Source organism: Delphinapterus leucas, chromosome 9 (genome assembly GCF_059928025.1).
Source record: "Delphinapterus leucas isolate spDelLeu-1000000601 "Yukka" chromosome 9, BTC_Dleu_Yukka2, whole genome shotgun sequence".
Lineage (NCBI taxonomy): Eukaryota > Metazoa > Chordata > Mammalia > Artiodactyla > Monodontidae > Delphinapterus > Delphinapterus leucas.
The window spans coordinates 11,250,107-11,264,371 of record NC_143137.1 but is presented as its reverse complement, the minus strand read 5'-3'; the positions used below and the strand labels follow the sequence as shown (position 1 = coordinate 11,264,371).

The following is a 14,265-nucleotide window of genomic DNA, read 5'->3' as shown; positions in this document are numbered from 1 at the left end:
ATTAAAAGGGCAAATTACAGAAAATAAATTCAAAATCACTTAGTAATAAGAAGTATGAGAATATCACTTAAAACATTCAGGATTTCGTGGATACAGTCCATTAAGGAGGGGTGAGTAGAGTTGTGTCTGAGGTATCCAGAGTAAACAAAACAAAAAAGTTAGATGGTATAGAACAGGGCTTCCCTGGTGGCGCAGTGGTTGAGAATCTGCCTGCCAATGCAGGGGACACGGGTTCGAGCCCTGGTTTGGGAAGATCCCACATGCCGCGGAGCAACTAGGCCCGTGAGCCACAACTACTGAGCCTGCGTGTTTGGAGCCTGTGCTCTGCAACAAGAGAGGCCGCGACAGTGAGAGGCCCGCGCACCGTGATGAAGAGTGGCCCCCGCTCGCTGCAACTAGTGAAAGTCCTCGCACAGAAACGAAGACCCAACACACCCAAAAGTAAATAAATAAATAAATAAATTTACTAAAAAAAAAACCACACATACACACACACATTAAAAAAAAAAATGGTATAGAACATCATGTAGAATTCAGAAAAGGTCATGTGGGCTAAAGAATGTCGCACCAGAAAGAAAGAAATTATCCCCTATAGTAACTACTAAATTGACTAGGATTTTGTCTAACCCCTTCATTAATTTCTTTCCTGCATTTAAGAGGAGATGTTTAGGAGAAGAAATTATCTTCCAATAAATTGAATTTCAAGAATGTAACTTTTTTTCTCCTTGATTTCCAGCTGCAAAACTGGGTCCCATTGTGTTCTTCATCTACGGATATGTTCAAGCAGAGTTTGGATAATGATTTGGCAGAGACATTCAAGGAGAACTTTAAGTTCAGGTGGGTAGGTTCTCCCTGTGGTCTAAAAGCCACTTTCCAATTCTGATTTTCCTTAATTTGTTATTTTGACATCATTAGTTCAGTCCGGAGAAACTCATGGGCCAGGGAAATAAAACGCAGACATGGGTGAGTGAGTTCATTTTGCTGCGGCTGTCCAGTGACTGGGGGACTCAAGTCTCCCTTTTTGTCTTGATCTTGGCCATGTACTTGGCGACTGTTGTGGGAAATTTCCTCATTCTTCTTCTGATCAGACTGCACAGCATGCTTCATACCTCCATGTATTTCTTCCTTAGTGTTTTATCTTTTATGGACCTTTGTTATGTAAACAGTTTTGCCCCACAAATGCTGGCCCACCTGCTCTCAGTCTAGAAGTCCATCCCATTCCACAGCTGCTCCAGCTGTATGCACCCCTGGCATTGGGTGGGTCTGAGTTCTTTTTGCTGGGAGCCATGGCCTATGACCGCTGCATGATGGTGTGCTACCCACTGCACTACACAGTCATCATGCACAGAGGGCTGTGCCTGGGGCTGGCTGCCGGCTGCTTGGTGGCTGGTTTCATGAATCCACTGATGGAAACAATCATCACCTTTCGGCTTCTCCTGTGTCACAGTGTTATTAATAACTTTGCCTGTGCGACCCTAGCAGTGCTACGGCTAGTCTGTGTGGACATCTACTTCAACAAGGTCATGGTGGTTGCCTCAGTATTTCTGGTGATCATGCTTCCCTGTTCCCTGGTTCTGTTCTCCTATGGTCGTGTAGTTGTTGCCATTCTGCGCATTTGTTCTACTCAGAGATGTAGCAAAGTGTCTGGGACGTGCGCTTCTCACCTCACTGTGGTTTGCATGTGCTTTGGGACTACCATCTTCACCTACCTGGGGCCACAGTCAGCCTCCTCAGTGGAAGAGGAGAAGATGGTTGCTCTATTCTATGCTGTGGTGGCACCTATGTTGAACTCCTTGTTTTACAGCTTGAGGAATAAAGAAGTTACGGCTGCTCTCTATAAATTTTTAGAGAAATTCAGAGATAAAGGGTAAAGACTATAAGAACTTCTTGCTATCAGCAGAATCAAAAAGGAGATCAGATAAGTGAAGGTGGGACTGCCACAATCACACTAAGGAAGACTATCATGGTCAGACCCTTGCTTTCAAGTGAAGAATTCCTCCACATGATTAATGGATTTCCTTATATAGGCCAATACCAGATAATTTACATGTCAGTGATTCAGCAGAGAGCCTCTTTTTAGATCGTCTTCTCTCAGGTATTCAGTAGTATTTAGACATCATCTGCCTATTTAAAAATTTTATTAGCGTACCAGTGTTTAAAGAAATGAGCCGTGACTTCATCAAGCAGACCTGGTTTGTGGAGTGAATGGGTAGATGAATTCCACCGATTAGGTTCACTTATACTTCTGTGGAACAGAATAGATAATGTCTGTTTTTCTTTCTACATGACAATACTCCATTGTTTGTAGAATAGATTAATTTCCTCCAGGATAACCACAAATGGTTTTTTCAACTCTTTAAAAAATAATATCAGTTTTGAAACTTTCAATACCATCTGTGCCTTAGTCTAGACTGTGATATTATATCCTGAAATAAATAATATATGATAGAATGTTTGTTCAGGCCATTATGCTGGATCTCATTTGCTTTTAAGATGAGAAATCTGTGGCTTCACTGTAGTCTCTTTTTATTGTGGTAAAACATACAATATGTAACAAAATTTGCTGTTTTAGTCATTTTTAAGTGTACACTTCAGTGGCGTTAATTACATTTGCAATGCTGTGCAAACATCACCACTATCTTATTTCCAAAATTATTCATTACCAGTCTTTTTTTTTTTTTTTTTTGGCGGTACGCGGGCCTCTCACTGTTGTGGCCTCTCCCACTGTGGAGCGTAGGCTCTGGACGTGCAGGCTCAGCGGCCATGGCTCACGGGCCTAGCCACTCCGCGGCATGTGGGATCTTCCCAGACCGGGGCACGAACCCGTGTCCTCTGCATCATCAGGTGGACTCTCAACCACTTTGCTACCAGGGAAGCCCACCAGTCTTTTATACAACTAATTTCCCAAGACCTGGTTCCTATAATCTGTTTACAAAGACTCTACACCCATTACACTCTTTTCTTTTTTTAACTTAAACAAAAGTATATGCATTTTGTTCTGCTAATTGTTACTGATTTTCACACATCACACCAACTTGCCCAGATTATTTTGAATTTTGATTCTCCAATTCATTCCTTTTGTTTATTTTGTCTTTCTTTTTCAATGGATACAATAAGCAGAAAAAGTTATAAAAATAAACACCAAATAGTACATGTCAATTATGTATCACTGCAAACTTGGAAAAAAGTGGTCCACAATGTCTTATAGTTGGAATCGTATAGTATGCAGCCTTTTCAGATTGACTGCTTTCACTTAGAGATTTACATTTAAGTTCATTCATGTCTTTTCATGGCTTAATCATTCATTTCTTTTTGGAACTGAATAAAATTCTATTGTCTGCATGTAGCACAGTTCATTCATTTACCTACTAAAGGATATCTTGTTTGCTTCTGAGTTTTGGTAATTGTGAATAAAGCTGCTTATAAACATTCGTGTGCAGGTTTTGTGTGAACATATTTTCAACTCCTTTGGGTAAATACCAAGTAGCATGATTGCTGGATCGTATGGTAAAGGTATGTTTTGCTTTGTAGGAAACCACCAAACCGTCTTCCACAGTGGCTGTATCACTTCGCGTTCCCACGAGCAATGAATGAGAGCTTCTATTGCTCCATATTTCACCAGCATTTGGTGTTGTCAGTGTTTTGTATTTTGGCCATTCTAACAGGTGTGTAGTGGTATTTTACTGTTGATTTAATTTGCATTTCCCTGATGACACATGATATGAAGCATCTTTTCATGTGTTTATTTGCCAACTCTATATATTCTTTGGTGACGCGTCTGTTAAGGTCTTTGGGCCATTTTTTAATCAGGTTGTTTGTTTTCTTATTGTTGATTTTTAAGAGTTACTTGTATATTTTAGATAACAGTTCTGTATCAGATGTATCTTTTGCAAAAATTTTCTCTCAGCATCTGGATTGTCTTTCCATTCTCTTGACATCATTCACTTTTAAATGGTGATAGAAATACATATTTACATATGCAGGAACTCAAAATTATGACCCATTCATCCTTCATTAAGACTACAGGGAATACAACAAAAAATGTGAAAACTTCAAACAAAAGATGGTTTAAATGAAGGACTGGGGGGCATGAAACTGAAGTTGTGATAAGACAGGCAACAAGCTAAAACCTTCTAAGTGTAAAATTGAGTTTAAAAAGCTGTAAATTTCGAGGAGAGGAACCAAGATGGCGGAGTACAAGGACGTGCTCTCACTCCCTCTTGCGGGAACACCAGAATCACAACTAGCTGCTGGACAGTCATCGACAGGAAGACACTGGAACTCACCAAAATAGACACCCCACATCCAAAGACAAAGGAGAAGCCACAATGAGACGGTAGAAGGGGCACAATCACAGTAAAGTCAAATTCCATAACTGGTAGGTGGGTGACTCACAGACGGGTGAACACTTATACCACAGAAGTCCACCCACTGGAGTGAAGGTTCTGAGCCCCACGTCAGGCTTCCCAACCTGGGGGTCTGGCAACGGGAGGAGGAATTCCTAGAGAATCATACTTTGAAGCCTAGAGGGAATTGATTGCAGGACTTCGACAGGACTGGGGGAAACAGAGACTCCACTCTTGGAGGGCACACACAAAGCAGTGTGTGCATCGGGACCCAGGGGAAGGAGCAGTGACCCCAGGGGAGACTGAACCAGACCTACCTGCTAGTGTTTGAGGGTCTCCTGCAGAGGCGGGGGGGGGCGCTGTGGCTCACCGTGGGGACAAGGACACTGGCAGCAGAAGTTCTGGGAAGTACTCCTTGGTGTGAGCCCTTCTAGAGTCTGTCATTAGCTCCACAAAAAGCCCAGGTAGCCTCCAGTGTTGGGTTGCCTCAGGCCAAACAACCAACAGGGAGGGAATCCAGCCCAACCCATCAACAGTCAAGTGGATTAAAGTTTTACTGAGCTCTGCCCACCAGAGCAACAGTCAGGTCTACCCACCACCAGTCCCTCCCATCAAGCCTCTTAGATAGCCTCATCCACCAGAGGGCAGACAGCAGAAGCAAGAAGAACTACAGTCCTGCAGCCTGTGGAACAAAAACCACATTCACAGATAGACAAGATGAAAAGGCAGAGGGTTATGTACCAGATGAAGGAAAAAGATAAAACCCCAGAAAAACAACTGAATGAAGTGGAGATAGGCAACCTTCCAGAAAAAGAATTCAGAATAATGATAGTGAAGATGATCCAGGGCCTCAGAAAAAGAATGGCGGCAAAGATCAAGAAGATGCAAGAAATGTTTAACAAAGACCTAAAGAATTAAAGAACAAACAAACAGAGATGAACAATACAATAACAAATGAAAACTATACTAGAAGGAATCAACAGCAGAATAACTGAGGTAGAAGAATGGTAAGTGACCTGGAAGACAGAATGCTGGAATTCACTGCTGTGGAAGAGAATAAAGAAAAAAGAATTAATAGAAATGAAGACGGCCTAAGAGATCTCTGGGACAACATTAAATGCAACAACATTCGCATTATAAGGGTCCCAGAAGGAAAACAGAGAGAGAAAGAACCAGAGAAAATATTTGAAGAGATTATAGTTGAAAACGTCCCTAACATGGGAAAGGAAATAGCCACCCAAGTCCATGAAGCACAGCAAGTCCCATACAGGATAAACCCAAGGAGAAACATGCCAAGACACATAGTAATCAAATTGGCAAAAATTAAAGACAAAGAAAAAGTATTGTAAGCAGCAAGGGAAAAACGAAAAATAACATACAAGGGAACTCCCATAAGGTTAACAGCTGATTTCTCAGCAGAAACTCTACAAGCCAGAAGGGAGTTGCATGATATACTTAAAGTGATGAAAGGGAAGAACCTACAACCAAGATTACCCAGCTAGGATCTCATTCAGATTCGATGGAGAAATCAAAAGCTTTACAGACAAGCAAAAGCTAAGAGAACTCAGCACCACCAAACCAGCTCTACAACAAATGCTGAAGGAACTTCTCTAAGTGGGAAACACAAGAGAAGAAAAGGACCTACAAAAACAAACCCAAAACAATTAAGAAAATGGTCATAGGAACATACATATTGATAATTACCTTAAGCATGAATGGATCAAGTGCTCCAACCAAAAGACACATGCTTGCTGAATGGATACAAAAATAAGACCCATATATATGCTGTCTACAAGAGACCCACTTCAGACCTAGGGACACACACAGACTGAAAGTGAGGGGATGGAAAAAGATATTCCATGCAGATGGAAATCAAAACAAAGCTGGAATAGCTATACTCATATCAGATAAAATAGACTTTAAAATAAAGAATGTTCCAAGAGACAAGGAAGGACACTACATAATGATCAAGGGATCAATCCAAGAAGAAGATATAACAATTATAAATATATATGCACCCAACATAGGAGCACCTCAATACATAAGGCAACTGCTAACAGCTGTAAGAGAGGAAATTGACACTAACACAATAATAGTGGGGGACTTTAACACCTCACTTACACCAATGGACAGATCATCCAAAATGAAAATAAATAAGGAAACACAAGCTTTAAATGACACAATAGACCAGACAGAGTTAATGGATATTTATAGGACATTCCATCCAAAAACAGCAGATTACACTTTCTTCTCAAGAGCGTACAGAACATTCTTCAGGATAGATACATGTTGGGTCACAAATCAAGCCTCAGTAAATTTAAGAAAATTGAAATCATATCAAGCATCTTTTCTGACCACAACACTATGAGATTAGAAATGAACTACAGGAGAAAAAAAGTAAAAGACACAAACACATGGAGGCTAAACAATACGTTACTAAATACCCAAGAGATCACTGAAGAAATCAAAGAGGAAATCAAAAAATACCTAGAGACAAATGACAATGAAAATATGATGATCCAAAACCTATGGGATGCAGCAAAAGCAGTTCTAAGAGGGAGGTTTATAGCTATAAAAGCCTACCTCAAGAAACAAGAAAAATCTCAAGCAAACAATCTAACCTTACACCTAAAGGAACTGGAGAAAGAAGAACAAACAAAACCCAAAGTTAGCAGAAGGAAAGAAATCACAAAGGTCAGAGCAGAACAAAATGAAATAGAAACCAAGAAAACAATAGCAAAGATCAATAAAACTAAAAGCTGGTTCTTGGAGAAGATAAACAAAATTGATAAACCATTAGGCAGACTCATCAAGAAAAAGAGGGAGAGGACTCAAACCCATAAAATTAGAAATGAAAAAGGAGAAGTTACAACAGCGCAGAAGTACAGAGCATCCTAAGAGAATACTACAAGCAACTCTATGCCAATAAAATGGACGACCTGGAAGAAACGGACAAATTCTTAGAAAGGTATAACCTTCCAAGACTGAACCAGGAAGAAAGAGAAAATATGAACAGACCAATCACAAGTAATGAAATTGAAACTGGGATTCAAAATCTTCCAACAAACAAAAGTCCAGGACCAGATGGCTTCACAGGTGAATTCTATCAAACACCCATCCTTCTCAAACTCTTCCAAAAAATTTCAGAGGAAGGAACACTCCCAAATTCATTCTATGAGGCCACCATCACCCTGATACCAAAACCAGACAAAGATCTACAGAAAAAGAAAATTACAGACCAATGTCATTGATGAATATAGATGCAAAAATCCTCAACAAAATACTAGCAAACAGAACCCAACAACACATTAAAAGGATCATACACCATGATCAAGTGGGATTTATCCCAGGGATGCAAGGATTCTTCAATATACGTAAATCAATAAATGTGATAAACCATATTAACAAATTGAAGAATGAAAACCATATGATCATCTTAATAGATGCAGAAAAACCTTTTGACAAAATTCAACACCCATTTATGATAAAAACTCTCCAGAAAGTGGGCACAGAGGGAACCTATCTCTATGTAATAAAGGCCATATATGACAAACCCATAGCAAACAACATTCTCAATGGTGAAAAATGGAAAGCATTTCCTCTAAGATCAGGAAGGAGACAAGGATATCCACTCTCACCACTATTATTCAACATAGTTTTGGAAGTCCTAGCCATGGCATCAGAGAAGAAAAAGAAATATAAAGAATACAAATTGGAAAAGAAGAAGTAAAACTGTCACTGTTTGCAGATGACATGATACTATACATAGAGAATCCTAAAGGTGCCACCAGAAAACTACTAGAGCTAATAAATTAATTTGGTAAAGTTACAGGATACAAAATTAATGCACAGAAATGTCTTGCATTCCTATACACTAATGATGAAAGATCTGAAAGAGAAATTAAGGAAACACTCCCATTTACCACTGCAACAAAAAGAATAAAATACCTAGGAATAAACCTACTTAGGGAGACAAAAGATCTGTATGCAGAAAACTATAAGACACTGATGAAAGAAATTAAGGATGGTACCAGCAGATGGAGAGATATACCATGTTCTTGGATTGGAAGAATCAACATTGTGAAAATGACTGTACTACCCAAAGCAGTCTACAGATTCAGTGCAACCCTATCAAATTACCAATGGCATTTTTTACAGAACTAGAACAAATCATCTTAAAATTTGTATGGAGACTCAAAAGACCCCAAATACCCAAAGCAGTCTTGAGGGAAAAAAACAGAGTGGGAGGAATCAGACTCCCTGACTTCAGACTATACTACAAATCTACAGTAATCAAGCCAATATGGTACTGGCACAAAAACAGAAACATAGATCAATGGAACAAGATAGAAAGCCCAGAGATGAACCCACGCACCTATGGTCAACTAATCTATGACAAGGAGGCAAAGGTATACAATGGAGAAAAGACAGTCTCTTCAATAAGTGGTGCTGAGAAAACTGGACAGCTACATGTAAAAGAATGAAATTAGAACACTCCCTAACACCATACACAAAAATAAACTCAAAATGGATTCGAGTCCTAAATGTAAGACCGGACACTATAAAATTATTAGATGAAAACATAGGAAGAACACTCTTTGAGATAAATCACAGCAAGATCTTTTTCGATCCACCTCCTAGAGTAATGGAAATAAAAACAAAAATAAACAAATGAGACCTAATGAAACTTAAAAGCTTTTGCACAGCAAAGGAAACCATAAACAAGACGAAAAGACAACCCTCTGAATGGGAGAAAATATTTGCAAACGAATCAGTGGACAAAGGATTAGTCTCCAAAATATATATACAGCTCATGCAGCTCCATATTAAAGAAACAAACAACCCAATCCAAAAATGGGCAGAAGACCTAAATAGACATTTCTCCAAAGAAGACATACAGATGGCCAAGAACCACATGAAAAGCTGCTCAACATCACTAATTATTAGAGAAATGCAAATCAAAACTACAGTGAGGTATCACCTCACACCAGTTAGAATAGGCATCATCAGAAAATCTACAAACAAATGCTGGAGAGGGTTTGGAGGAAAGGGAACCTTCTTGCACTGTTGGTGGGAATGTAAATTGATATAGCCACTATGGAGAACAGTATGAAGGTTCCTTAAAAAACTAAAAATAGAACTACCATATGATCCAGCAATCCCACTACTGGGCATATATCCAGAGAAAACCATAATTCAAAAAGACACATGCATCCCAATGTTCATTGCAGCAGTATTTACAATAGCCAGGTCATGGAAGCAACCTAAATGCCCATCGACAGACGAATGGATAAAGAAGATGTGGCACATATTTACAATGGAATTTTACTCAGCCGTAAAAAGGAACGAAATTGAGTTATTTGTTGAGACGTGGATGGATCTAGAGACTGTCATACAGAGTGAAGTAAATCAGAAAGAGAAAAACAAATATCATATATTAACGCATGTATGTGGAACCTAGAAAAATGGTACAGATGAACTGGTTTGCGGGGCAGAAGTTGAGACACAGGTGTATAGAACAAACGTATGGACACCAAGGGGGGAAAATCATGGTATGGTGGGGATGGTGGTGTGATGAATTGGGCGATTGGGATTGACATGTATACACTGATGTGTATAAAATTGATGACTAATAAGAACCTGCAGTATAAAAAAACAAACAGAAAAAAACAGCTAAACTTTCTTTGGGTTATTTGTATGGAAATATGTTAATATAAATGTTTCAGATATTACATGAAAGTTCTAAAAATCTTATATGTTCTTTTATAATGTTATAAGTCATAATTCTAGTTATTACTTTAAAATGTATATGTCAGAAATAACTAAGTTTCCTTTTCAATTGCATTATTATGAACTTTCATCAAATCTTTAAAAAAAAAAACAAAACTCTAAATTTCTACATGTTGAAAGTGAAGAAACAAAGGCCAGAGTGGGGAGTACAAAATGAAGCTGCTGCCCCCCGAGGGAATAAGGACTTGGATATAGCCCAGTGTCTAGAAAGAGGTCTTAATTGCCTCTGATTAACCGCTTTCCCTTAAGAGACTATCCCAAGTAATTCTTTCATGCCTCTTAACCCTGTGTATCTGAGGCTTGGCAGGAAGTCCACAGTTTACAGCTTGTCCTTCATCATCTGGGCTTTTATCTCAATTTGCCCTAAATATCTGACCAAAATGCTAATCTGCTCTGATTATCACCATCATTCCCAGTTGTCCCCTGAAACTTGTGCTCCATCATCAGCAAAATGCTCTATATTCTGAATGGCTTTTTAAAAATGTATTCTTCCCTTTCGTACTTGAATGTCAAGCCAGCTGTTCACTGAGAGCTCTGATTCCACTCAGTCCTCTGAAATGCACACTCATTTTCTCTGATATTTTCTCTAATACTGAGTAGGAAAGTGAAGAGGGTATCTTTCCTGATCCTCTGCCACTTCCAGACCATTGCTCTTTTTACTTTTTCCTAAATTACTCCAGTTCCTTTGAAGCATATGGTATCAGACTGTTGCACCATCATCCCCTCTTTTGTTCTTCACTTACCATCCATCCTCCTTATTTTACGCTGGTTTACTACTAATTCTGTTGTACATGTGGAAATTTCTACATCAATGCAAAAGATCCATTCAGTATCCTGGCATCTCTGTTATTTGACTTTCTATTTCTTTCCATTGTTTTGTCCTCTGACCCACTTCAGTCGTCAACTTTGGTGATCATACCCTAGACCTCTGCTCATACTCCATTATTAGAGAAATGCAAATCAAAACTACAATGAGATTATCACCTCACACCAGTCAGAATGGCCATCATCAAAAAGTCTACAAATAATAAATGGAGAGGGTGTGGAGAAAAGAGAACCCTCCCACAATGTTGGTGGGAATGTAAATGGTACAACCACTATGGAGAATAGTATGGAGGTTCCTTAAAAAACTAAAAATAACATTACCATATGATCTAGCAATCCCACTCCTGGGCATAAGAAAACTATATTTCAAAAAGATATATGCATCCAGTGTTCATAGCAGCACTATTTACAGTAGCCAAGACGTGGAAGCAACCTAAATGTCCATTGACAGATGAATGGATAAAGAAGATGTGGTACGTATATACAATGGAATACTACTAAGTCATAAAAAAGAATGAAATAATGTCATTTGCAGCAACGTGGATGGATCTAGAGATTATCATACTAAGTGAAGTAAATCAGAAAGAGAAAGACGATTACCATGTGATATCACTTACATGTGGAATCTAAAATGTGACACAAATGAACTCATTCATGAACAGAAACAGACTCACAGATAGAAAACAAACTTAGGGTTACCAAAGGGGAAAATGGGGCTGGGGAGGGATAAATAGGGAGTTTAGGATTAGCAGATACAAACTACTATATATAAAATAGATAAACAAGGTCCTACTGTATAGCACAGGGAACTATATTCAATATTGTGTAACAAATCATAATGGAAAATAATATGAAAAAGAAAAAATATATACACTTTGGTCTACATCAGAAAAATTAACACAACATTGTTATCAACTGTACTTCAAAAAATTAATTTGTTCAAAAAAATACCAAGACAATATTTTCAATAGATTTACACCAATAATCTCAAGAATTTAGATGAAATAGATAAAATCCTGGAAAATCAAAAAGTACCAAAACCTGCATAAGAAGAAATAGGTAACCTGCAAATTTTCTACCTATAAAAGAAATTGAAGGTACAATGAAAAACTTTTCCTGGCCCAGATGGCTCCACTAGTGAATTCTATTAAACTATATATACTATATATATATACTATATATACTCTTCCAAAAAACAGAAAAGGAGTAAACACCCCATTATTTTATGAAGCCAGTATTACCCTCACACTGAACCAAACCAAGACATTACAAGAAGAAAACCACAGACCAATAACATTCATGAACAGACACACAGAATTCTAAAAATATTACCAAATAAAATCTGGTAATTTACAAAAATAGAACAGTTTATATTTTAGTTTAGTTCAGCATCCTTAAATAAATCAGTGTACATATTTCAGTATATCAACAGACTAAAAGGGAAAACCAATTGATCACCTCAATAGATGGCAAAAAAGTAAATAAATTCAACATTAATAATAAAAATCTTTACAAACTAGGTGTAGAAGGAAACTTCTTAACCTAATAAAGTTTATATACAAATAACATAGCTAACATCATACTTAATGGTGAAAAACTGAATAATTTTCCCTTTGAGATTGTGAACAGTGCCTGATGTCCATGATCATCATTTTCCTTTATCTGGAAATTCTGGCCAAAGTGATAAGGCCAGAAAAAGAAATAAAAGGAATGCAAATTAGGAAGAAATAAATAGAATCATTTTTATTCTCAGGCAACATTATCATTTACATAGAAAATCTCCAAGAATCTACAATAAAGGTCTTGGAATTAATAAGGGAGTTTGGCAAAGTTGAAAGATGCAAAGACAATATACAAAGTATGTGTGTGTATATATGCATTTAAATATGTAGGTTAATTAAATATATAAATATAAATTATATTCTATACATATTTAAGGTAATGTTCCTGTAAACATTACTGAAAATGGTGAATAGGGAATTTCAAGACTTTATTTCTCCACAAAACAGCAAATAAGCTGGCAAAAACTTTTGGAATTAACTTTTGTAGAACTCTGAAATCTAGTAAAAAATTGACTACAAAAAGGAGAAAGATTAATAAAGACTGAAACTGCTGCATTTTGGTAAAATAGTGCTGGGGCATTTCAGTTGCCCACTTATTACCTCTCACCTCCCATATTGGTGACAGCCATGAACGTGACAGTCTATACTCCTGGTGGAGGTTGCTAGTTAAAACCAGCAATCTGGACCTTATTGTCAAAAGAATTTCAGTTGTTTCAACTTATCTGGCAGCTACCTGAAGGGCTGACATAAAGGCTTGCCTTTGTTTCACTGACTCAGTGTTCTTAGGGCTGGGATGGCTTTCCATGTGGCGTTTGCGGAAAGTATTTAAAGGCAAAAGTATTGCAGCCTGACACTAGGGTTAACAGTCGAGACAGCCAACAGCCAGACTGAAAAGATTGGGAAGGAAGAGGCTGGAAAAAGATATATATAGGAGAATAAGGGCTTTTAAAACCTCAGGTACATGCCAGGGAATTGAGAAGGCTTCAGGCATGCTCAAGGCTGGAGTCATGCTTAGAAAAAGGCTGAGAAGGATTTCACCTCTGGGTGACCTTCAGGCTCTGCAGGAAGTGAAGACCAAGACAGAGATATATACGTCTTGGGTAAGTGTCTAAAGCATGCCTCAAGCAGAACCAAATGTCCATCAAGTGGTGAATAGATAACAAACAGGGTAATATCCATATACTGGAATACCACTTAGCAATAAAAAAGTGAACTGTCCTTTACAATTAAAAAATCTGGGCATAACAGAACAGATACAAGAATACACCGAAAAAAGGAAAAACATAGCCAAGGGACCTCAGGACCTGAGGGACAACACAACAGACAATGAGTTCCCTGGGTTTCCTTAATGCTTCCCACATATCCTGGACAGAGATCTGCAAAATTCTCCAACCTGGAACTGCCAACAAGTATAAAAAAACAGCTCCAAGAAAAGCCTGTATAGCTGCTAGGATAAATAGTGTCAGCATGTCATGGAATATAGCCGGTTTGTATCTGATGAACATCTCCAACCTATTTGGGATTATTTGTATGAAGTTCGGACCCTAAACGTGCTGTATAAAGGCTCACAGACACAGTAATTCATAGAATTACTAGACAGACATTCCCTATCTTTGGAGTAGAAGTGTGCTCCCCCTTTTTAGTTTCCCTGGCACACTGCCACCACAACAGGTGACCAGAACCTGGTTAGTGCAGTTATTGTTTGGTGGACACTCTGCCATTTCTTTCCATTAGTGACCGCC

The 14,265-nt window shown here is 38.3% G+C and overlaps 1 pseudogene; it reads left to right on the top strand.

Annotated features, from left to right (window-relative positions):
* Positions 1-826: 826 nt before the first annotated feature.
* Positions 827-2,032, top strand: LOC111176032 (olfactory receptor-like protein OLF3; annotated as a pseudogene).
* Positions 2,033-14,265: the final 12,233 nt, after the last annotated feature.